This window comes from Mauremys mutica, chromosome 9 (genome assembly GCF_020497125.1).
Source record: "Mauremys mutica isolate MM-2020 ecotype Southern chromosome 9, ASM2049712v1, whole genome shotgun sequence".
Classification (NCBI taxonomy): domain Eukaryota; kingdom Metazoa; phylum Chordata; order Testudines; family Geoemydidae; genus Mauremys; species Mauremys mutica.
In genome coordinates, this window is record NC_059080.1 from 78,193,931 (window position 1) to 78,204,326 (window position 10,396).

Here is a 10,396-nt window from a genome sequence, read left to right on the forward strand (position 1 = left end):
CCGTGGGGGAGGAGAAGCAAGGAGGAGCTTCATGGCAGGAGGTGGAGGCAGAATTTGCAACTGTTCGCGCGAACTGTTTGCTAAAATTAGACGCCGGACAGAGAACTTTAGCAAACGGTTCGCGTGAACCGTTGCGAACCGTCTGCAGCTCACCCCTGGCTGTGACCATCGTCTGCCGCCAGTGGAGGAGTCCGGGCAAGGCACAATTTTGCCTCGAGCCCACCCAGGGACGCCAAAACTGTTGCCGGCACAGAGGCCCAAGGCGACAGCAACAGTGGTTCGTTGGCCGGTGTGCTTCGCCAATAAACACACCAAGGTGGAGAAGCAAAAACCAGGTTTATTTGAGCCCAGATAAGGTGCAAGGGAGACAGCAATCTCAAATCCTGCACACCGATACAAGCGGTTTCCCTCTCTTTATACATAACTTCAGCTAAGCATTCCCATCACCCCCACACTCCTCCTCTCCCCCCACCTTTCATTCCCATGCAGCAAATACACTTTGCAATAGCAATCACATGAAGCAGTTAAGTCATACTTGGCAAAAAACCACTTTAGCTCGTTAGCAACTTTTCTGTGATCAGTTATCTGTACTTTCCCACCGTGGGGGCTACGTTCTCATGCATATAACTTTAATTACAGCACCTGCTTTCCGCCTATCTTATTTAGTATTGGCTACATCTAGTATCAAGCAACCTTGCCACTGCCAGCAATTAGCACATAACACAAAAGGTTACAAAAGTTTAGTAAGGCTAACAAAAGCACTTTACATAAAGGTACTTTGGGTCACATAGGCCCAAAGCCATCCTCCCGAGTTACCTAGATTTATGCCTAGTGACACCAACACTATCAACCCCGCTCGGGTGAAAAAAAAACAAAAACTTTTCATTCTCCTTCCAGGTCATGGTTTCCATGGAAAGGGAATAATTTAAACTGACACCAAGGACTGGATTCATCTCTCACATACCCCAGTATAACTGAGAGGAGAATCATGCCTGATCATTCTTAAACTTACTCACTCTTTGAACAGGTGTACTGTACTCAGTAAGTTGGGACATGAAGCAAAAGCACCCTTCTAATGATCACCTGTATTCTGCATTCTTAAGATTGCAGATGAAGTTTCTGGCAGTGTCATGCAAGCATTCCTCTGGCAAGAAACAGAGTATGGCAATGCAGATTCTCTTTGATTCCTGATCAGAATTCAGCTCTTGAGTTGCTATTAATAGGGACTTCTACTTTTCATCTCTCTTCTATATGCTTTATTAAGTATCCTTGGTGAGGGAAAAGCATGTTTTATCTGGAAACTTGCCAGGAACGTCATTGACTCCTAGTTTGGATAAGATAAAGCCAATTAGTCACCTTTTTATTTTTACTGTGTCTCCATTAATAATGTCCTTCCACTCAGCTCAAGACCAAACATTGCATGCCGGGATCTATATTCTCTGTGGGCTAGAGGCCACATTAAAATTGAGGGCATCTGCAAGCTATTGTAGAATTCTGGTCACCTCTCCTCTTTTTGAATGAAATTTCACACTGACACAGTAGGTAGGTCATTCAAGCTTAGAATGTACTAATTAAATTACTAAATCTTTATTAAATCTGTCAGGTGAGGCAATTTCATGGAGCCTAAACCTAAAAAGGTACAATTTTGTGAGCAGTAATTTCTCTCTAAATCAGGTTTCTGCTATGCCACTTTGAACCAAACTAGCTGCTACATAGTGGCTGGTAATTTAAGGGGAGTTGGGCCCAGCCTAGTATGTGATGGATCAGCCATCTCTCAGTTGAGACTGATTAGCTAGGAATCAGGTGATTGTAAAAACCAGGATAAAGAGTTGCTGGGATTAGAGGGTTTCTGGGGGAAAGTCTTTTGGTAAAGCTATAGTAAGAAGATGGGATCCAGTAACAGACTGGTTCAAACAAGTGCCTGGTAGTGTGAGAACCTGCAGGGAAGAGAGATTCCCCTGAAGAGGGCCCTGGATTAGGTGGGAAAGAATGATTGATATTCTGAATGTATGTTAGTTGTTTAGAAGAAGTAAAGTTGAATCCCTGAGAAAAAGAGCCTGAATCAGACTCTGTAGTATCAATCCTCTCTGGGCTGGGGAGATAGGCCAGGGAGCCCATGCTTGCCAAGCAATGTGATGATTTAATGTTACTCTGCAATGTTGTTTATAATGAAAGGCTATGGATGGTAATGGGTTTTATGTTTATACTTGAAGGACATGAGCATTAAAGGCAGAAGATTGTTTACTGTAACACCACCCTGCTATGTTTGGGGGAGGGGAGGGCTCTAAATTTCTGGAGGCCTTGAGGCTAAATTCTGCAATTGTCTACACTGTAGTCAATGATGTATTCGAAAGCAGAACTTGGTTCATGAGAACTGTGTGTTTAAAATGATACTGTTGGGAGTTTGAAATACTAACCTACATGATTTTGGTTCAATTAATTTACAATGGTCAAATACACCTGATGTTTAAGATCATATATTGTGTATTGATTTTGCTACCACTTATTCTGATACCCTGGAACTCAGTTAACTGTTTCACTTTGCACTTTGTTTGGGGGAATTCCCAGTTGGCTGTTTAGGGCAACTCTGTAGCCATAGTGGTACAAAGAGGTTATTGCTGGGGTCAGGATTTATCCTTAGGTTTTTACTTGCAGTGATTTTTTTTTTTTTTTTTTTGAGTACCCATTATTAAATGTAGGTACTGTGATTGGTTCCCTGCGGGGTGCCACCTAGAACTGGGATACTACTGAGCCTTCGGCCCCACCAGCCTGGGCTCCCTCTCACAATGCACTGTTGTGACAAGCTGCAAAGCCCTCCAGCCTATGCTTTCACCAACAAACATACAGGTAGGGGCACACCCAGCTGCAGTTACAAGCAGGCTCTCTGATCAGCCCCTGCCTGGGAAGGCTACTCCCAGCTCTTCAGGGCCCCCCCCCCACCTGGAGTATAAACCCAGAATTATACCATCTTGCACAGGGAATTGTACAGTGTAAACTCATAAAATTTGCCCCCTCTGTCAGTGTGGAGAGGAATATGCAACGGCCTTTTGCCCCTGAGTTATGATTAAAACACATTTCACTCCAACTCACTGATTTTTAGATAAAGCAAAAACAAATGTGTTTAACTACAAAAGAGATTTTAAGTGATGGCAAACAGATCAAAGCAGATTACCTAGCAAATAAAAAAAATGCAAACTAAGCTTAATATACTAAATAGATGAGCTGATACAAGCAGGCTGCAGACTCCTAAGGGGCCAACTGCACTTGCTTTACAGTTTGGAATCCCCAGGTGTTCCATTCACAGCCTAAAAATCCCTTTAGCCTGGATCCAGCACTTCCCCCAGTTCAGTCTTTGTTCCTCAGGTGTTTGCAGGAGTCTTCTTGTGTGGGGAGCGAAGAACACCAGATGATGCCACTCCCTGCCTTATATAGCTTTAGCATATGGCAGGAACCCTTTGTTCCCAATGCTTGGTTCCCAGATCAGTCTGTGGAAAAATACTGACATCCCAAGATGGAGTCTAGAGACATGCGGTCTCATCATATGTCCTTGTAGAGTCATAGCAGCCATTACTTGGAGGCTGCCTGTAGCATTCACAGGAAGGCTCCCCAGGTGGGAGATAAGCTTCTCCTGGGGCCTATTGTTTTTTCTTAATGGGCCATTGCCCTGAATAGGCCCTTACCCACTCACTATCTAGACTGAAAGCATCTTGTCTAGTGGGCATTACCCAAGTGTAACTACATTTGAAATACAGATACATAGTCAATATTCATAACTTCAGATACAAAAATGATCTATGCATACATATAGGATAGTCATATTCAGCAAATCATAACTTTTCCAATGACACCTCACATGACTTATCTTGCATAAAATACATTATAATTATGCCATAATCATATCATATATATAATATCACTGTGAATAATATGGGGTGCAGTGTCACAAGCACCAGCTTACTTCTCTCATTCCTTAGGAGAAGTGGCTCTGCACTGAATAGATTTAGCTGTCTATTATTCCATATTGTTTCCCAATTTAGAGACCCATTGTGCAAAATCATCAACTCAGGCCTGGTGGTTTTGAAATTCCTTGTTTTCTCCGCACTGGAAGATATCAGTGATGTAGCTCAATGCTAATAGATAACTTTGAGTTAGACCTCTTTATTCAGGGGATTTAATATCTTTTCTGTACCCTTTGTAAATGTGTGTACCATCTGTGCTCTTAGAGCAACTGATTGTGTGTGTGTGTGTGTTTAAATCAGAATGAATGAAATAAATATCTCTGCCTAGCTTGCCCCTATCAAAAAAAGCACATACAATGGTGATATGCAAAGGTGGCTGACCATGAATGGAGAACTTATTCAACTGAATATGAGGGAAGGCTTTTTCCTACATTTTCACTAGCATTAGGAGGAGTAGTGCTGATGAAGCTGATAACAGCATACGAAATAGAGAAGAGCCACCACTAGCTGCTCTAATGTATGTCAGGGCCAGGGTGGAGCCAGGTGGGGAATTGGGGAGCTGTATCTGAGATGCCCTCTCTTCTCTGCTGTGCCTAGTGGGCTTCTGCTGCAGCAAAGCCTGACTCTCAGGACCTGAACAACTGAACTAAAATTAAAGGCAGCCAAGCAGTACTCATAAAAAGTAGTAATTACGTGTGTCTTTGTTTTCAGATGTTTATTTTGTATTATAGTGATGCAGAATTGTCTCAGGTAGTCAATGTAAGGATGCTGGGCAGTTACTGACCCAGAACTATATATGTATTTTAGTTCTCTGCACTGTGGCTAAGAGGTTTGATTTGCATAAAGATTGTATGGTTATTTCACAGTCATACAATGTGTAGATCCCTGCATACTATCTGGCTCAGGGCTCTTGTTAGCTGATCAGAGCTCATGGATTTATAGTAGACAAGCAGAGTATGAGAGAGAGGAGGAGGAAGGGAAGTGCATTTCAGCACAGTAGTAAATATTATTACCGGTATTTGTATTCTTATAACACCCAGAATGTGCTGACAGTCTCTGAATAACATTACTGTTAATAAATTTGAGGAGGCCTCTGATTAACTTAGTAATTCACATGCCCTGCATTTAAAAAAAAACAAACTCCTAGGCCTTTGACCCTGGTGTTTATTTCCTACAGACACCTTAGCCTTTTTCATACTGTGTTTCATCTGATATATAATAATCATCTTGAAAACAGGGATCATTTTTTTTTCATTTAATAACATTGAAAGCTATGGCTTGATAAGTCTATGGGCATTTCAAAGTGCAGCTGTGTTACATTTTTTTTAAAATGAAAAAGTATGCTTAAGCTGGAGTAGTGGTGTGTTGCTTCCTGGCTGTATTCAGGGTTGTGAAGCCTCTTGCTACCACCTGCCCTTAGGAAAGTCTTGGCAGTGGCTATTGTGAGTCAGCTCCCTAGCTCCACAGGCAACAGAAGTACTCACCTTGTCACTCTACAGTTAGCAATCGGCACACTCCAACCCTTTTGTTCTGAGTGTCTTCCTGGAGTGTTCGGCCACTGGACACTTGCAGTATTCTCAGATTTGCTGCTTCCAAAGAAACAGTACATCCCAGTTTACCAATTCCACCTCAGATCACGGCTCCCCTTAGTGTACACAGCACTTAGATATGTTTATAGTGAAATCAAGCATAAGTTACAGAAGCACAGAAATTCAAGTAGTATCAAGTGGAAGTATAGGAAACCAAAGGTTAAATATAAAAAAACATAACATGCATTCTAGAAACTAGACTTAATTAACAAGACACTCATCTCTTATAGATAAGGTTGAGATTCTGTCACAGGTATTTTTAGTAAAAGTCCAGGGAGAGGTAGTGGGCAATAAACAAAAAAATTACAGAAGCCTGTGACCGCTCACTGACTATTACTAAAAATACCTGGGTGGGGGGGGGAATGAACAGGCAGAGTGCTGCCGGGGGCTGACCTCCAGCAGCTGCTCTAGCCCTGCCACTGCTCCAGGCCCCTCCAACCTCGGCCACTGCGGAGGATGCCAGAGGCTCTGGAAGAAGTCCCGGAGGTCCCAGAATGTCACGGAATCCATGACCTCTGAAACAGAATTGTATTCTTTGCATAGCTCACCCATAATCGTTGCAGCACCTTATAGTCAGGCTGGCTTGGACTCTCCTTTCATGAGACAAGCACACTGTCTCCTAGGTAAAGGATTCACTGTGTCCCTTTGTGCTCCAATCCTTTGTCTTCATAAATAGCACACCCCCTGCTGCATGTTTCTTCCTGTAGATTTTCTCTCTTGTAGAATTTGTGATGTCCTTAATTTGCATTTAGCTCAGTATATAAATAGGCATACAGTACACAAACAGCTCCATCAGTAGATAGGTGTCAATTACCTCCTACATGACAGGAACATTTCCTAGGTGTGTCACCTCCTGGTGACTTGATTTACCTCCAAGACCTTAAGAATATAATTTTCAGTATAAATATGTAACTCCTGAAATACTGTCCATACATATAGTTCTCAGTGATTGTGACAACCAGTGGGCTAGTGGCTCTCAGTAGAAGCCTCACATGCTACCCTTCAGTGACCTGTTATGTAGATATCTGACCCAGGGGATTCTTGTAAAACCCAGTGCATCCCTGTGACCTCTGCCAGGTGTCTTTATATTTTATTTACCATACATCATCCATAACAGTGTCTAGAACTATTACAGCAGCAAAGACACGATTTCCTATGGGGAGACTATAGTTCCCCTTATTAATAATTAGTAGTATTAATATGCCTTCTGCCTAAATCCATATGTCCTCTTAAATTCTGCCATTAAAGTTCTGCTTGTGGCACAAAAGAGGAATATCTGACAGGGCCTAGTGATTTATATTTGATAACACAGCTGCACATTTATTGCTTCCCCACCTACTGTTTGGTTTACTTTCCTGTCTTCAGATGGTGAACTCTTGGGCGCAGGAATTGTGCTTTCTGCTCTGTGTGGAAAGCGTCTTGGACATTGTGGGTACTACTTGAAATCAATAACATAAGGGCCAGATCCTCAGCTTGTGAAATTTGGCACAGCTTCACTGATTTCAGTGAACCTGTGCTCATTTACACCAGCTGAGGATCTGACCAATAATATTTCTAGTTTAAAGGCTAATTTTTCAGCTGGCTTTGAACTACCCAAAGAACTTATACCTAGAAGATGGCTGCATGTTTAATTTTGAGGGCACAAATGCTTTGGGAAGCAAATTTGGAGGCTGTGGCTGAGTTGTCCCCACCATAGTTATAATGACTCACTCAAATTTTTAAACAAATCCACATTTACTGCATTCATATTTTGTGTTCTAATATTTTAGCAAACAAGTTGGCTACCAGCAATGTTTGCCAAAACAGCAAAGTACAAGTCTTGGTATTTGATTTGATCCCAAGAGTTATGCTCATCCTATCAGAAAACAGAATCAGAAGCATACCTTATATCTATGCCCAATCAGGCAGCTCAAATATTGAATATTTGGAATGTGTGTATACTAGTATCTGTACAACTGCCTCAGTCTAGTTTCCTGAAGTCCACTTTTTGATGTTTCATCTTCCCCATTAATAAATCACTGTGCATTACTGTTAATATTGTTCCATAGCGCATATATATAAAAAATTCAAAGATAATTTTGATCTTGCTTTAGCTGCAGTAGTCATGCTGAATTCATTTGATATTCATGGGATATCACATGCATTGCACTGTAATGCAGCATTATCTTCTGAATGCTGAGAATAATATCTCCAGCTATCTTCGACATTCTGTGTATCAAGCAATTTACCAGAAAAGTCCCCACCCCGTTATTTTAGATGCTGATGACATTTTGTATACAGACAAAGGTGTCTATCAGTGAATTTTTTTCAGGTTTCACATAAAATGTCTTCTAACTTCTGGAGTACATGAAGCAGTAAATGGCTATTTTTTTGCAGGTGATTAAACACAGAAGTGAAACGGAGGCCGTTGATAACCACAAAACTCATTTTATTGGAAGTGCTGTATGCACCAACTCCATGAATGTTACTCCTAATATGTGACAAGAGAAAAGAAGATGCAACAAATCACAAGATGAAAAAGTATGTGGGGATGATGAGCATTTTTTTTTTTGCCTTAAGAGCATGAGAAGCCAGACATTCCCACTGAGTTACTGATGATGAGACTTAAGCGAGTTATCATTCAAGGGCAAGTTTGATAACCTAACATTTGTTCAAGGAGTGTTATAAGTGGGGTGTTGTGACTGGATATTATCAGATGGGAAGGGATGATGTTTAATTTTTGTGGCCAATAAATGGCTGAAATCTGTCTTGTTGATACTTTGAGTGGCAGCTTATCTATCACCAACCACCTTAAAACATTTTACAGTATAAGGCTGTGACAGAAGGCATCCCTGTATTCACACCCTACACACCAATGTAATAATTGTATAAAATATGCCTTGAGAGGTATCATTTGAACACTAATAACTTGCTGGTCAATAATATCACGGTAAAATGTGTGTAGCAACACTATATGGAAAACGTCTGTTAGTCTATAAGGTGCCACAGGATTCTTTGCTGCTTCTACAGAACCAGACTAACACGGCTACCCCTCTGATACTTAACACTATATGGAAAGTTACAAAATCCCCCTGTATATCAGCACATGTTCAAAATCACACAGCCCTGCCTAGGGAAAACTTGTTAAACAGCTGTGTCCTAAACAAAAGGAGTGTGTGTTTACCTTAATATACATATAAACAGTAAACAGGTCCTCAGACAGTGAGAAGGTGAAGACAGCAGACAAGGAAAATCTGCATTTTAGCAAACCACGGCATGAAATATCTTTCATGATGTGATCCCATGTCTCCATCCTCACAGGTGGAAGGAACTTTATCCACAGGTAACCCTCAGGAAAAGGCATTTCAAAGGGTGACTCACCTATAAAAGTGAGGGGTAAAAACACTCCATGTTCTCTCTTCCTAGCCATCTCTCTTTTCCACCTAAGAAGACAGAAGAAAGTCTATGGACTTTGGGAGCAGATCCTGACGTATTACTGGGAACCTGGTGCAAGGTAAAATTCTTACCACAAGTCTAGTTTGTTAAGGGGAGAAAGCGTCTTATCTTTATTTCTCTTGTAACCATTTCTGACTATAATGCCTTAAACTCATACTCACTCAATCTCTTTGTAGGTAAATAACCTTGTTTTGTTCTTTAATCAAAACTAATCCAGTGTTGTGAAGTGTGCGGGTAACTCCATTTATAGTAGCAAACTGTTGTATATTGATCCCTTTAGAGGGGCAGTTGACCTAATATATCTGGACTGTCCAGGCTGGACAGTGCAGAACAAAGGTTTTTGGGGGGTGAAATCTGGGACGGGGAGTGTGTTGGGGTCATCCTGCAAGTAGTAACCAAGGCTGCTGGAAGCCAGAGTGTGGCTGGTGTTTGCTGACAGGCTGGTGACAGAGTTACTGGACCAGGGCTGTGGCTATACACAGATACTCAGTGTGATCTACGTGCTGTTTGTGAGGAGCCCAGGTTGGGGATATACAGCAGCAAAATATTGTGAAGCAACCCATGTTGCAGAGCAGGGGTGACACAACCCCTTACTGTTCTGAATCGCACTACAGAATATCATAAAGGTTTAGTAAAAAATCTTGCTACCCACCTCCCCTCCAAAAGAAAACCTGAACCGCCTCTTAGACTTACATTTTGTCATCTTTGACTCTTTTCCCCCACACATCCAGACTGTCACTAAATCTTGTTGCTTATTTCGCCACGGTATTTAAAAATTCCTAACCTTCCTCTTCATCCTGATAGCTAAAACACTCTCCTGAACTCTTTTCAGCTCCTGCCTCAGTTTCAGCAGCCTCTTCCCCTTTGGCCTCCTTGACACCCCAGTTCCTTCCCTCTAGTCCATCCTAAACTATGGTGCCAACACAATCTTCCTTGGCAGATGATGAGACAAGTTGCTCTTTCTTTGACTCTCTCCACTGGCTTCCCTTTGCCCACCCATAACAAGTTTAAATTTATTCTCCCCTCTGAGGTCCTGTACAGCTCAACCACAGGCTGCATTGTGGATCTTGTCTCTCATCATGTTCACAGCTGACCCCTTCTCTCCACTCATGCCAATCTCCCACTTTCACTCCCACCTTTGTGCCTTTCCCCAGACTGTCTCCTACTGATAGAATATTGTTCCAAACCCAGGACATTAGCCAATCCTCTCCTACTAAAGGCCCCTGTATCCCACAAGGTCCATGTACAATGAAAAATAGATTAATTGTCCCCTGTTTTTTCCTTTTAGCTAATCCCTTCCTGTCGTCTTTCCTCACCCATCCTTGTCTATCTTATATTTAATAGATATAATACAGTAAATGTAAAATAAATGAAAACCTAGCCAACAATTAAACTAAATAACCATCCTACCAA

At 41.7% G+C, this 10,396-nt stretch overlaps 1 long non-coding RNA gene across 1 annotated transcript; it reads left to right on the top strand.

The window, feature by feature from the left end:
* The first annotated feature begins 1,852 nt into the window (after positions 1-1,852).
* On the top strand, positions 1,853-9,034 carry LOC123377189. Its single transcript, XR_006582120.1, has 4 exons — positions 1,853-1,979; positions 7,925-8,068; positions 8,739-8,870; positions 8,954-9,034. It is a non-coding gene; the product is annotated as an uncharacterized LOC123377189 (long non-coding RNA).
* The last annotated feature ends 1,362 nt before the right edge of the window (positions 9,035-10,396 follow it).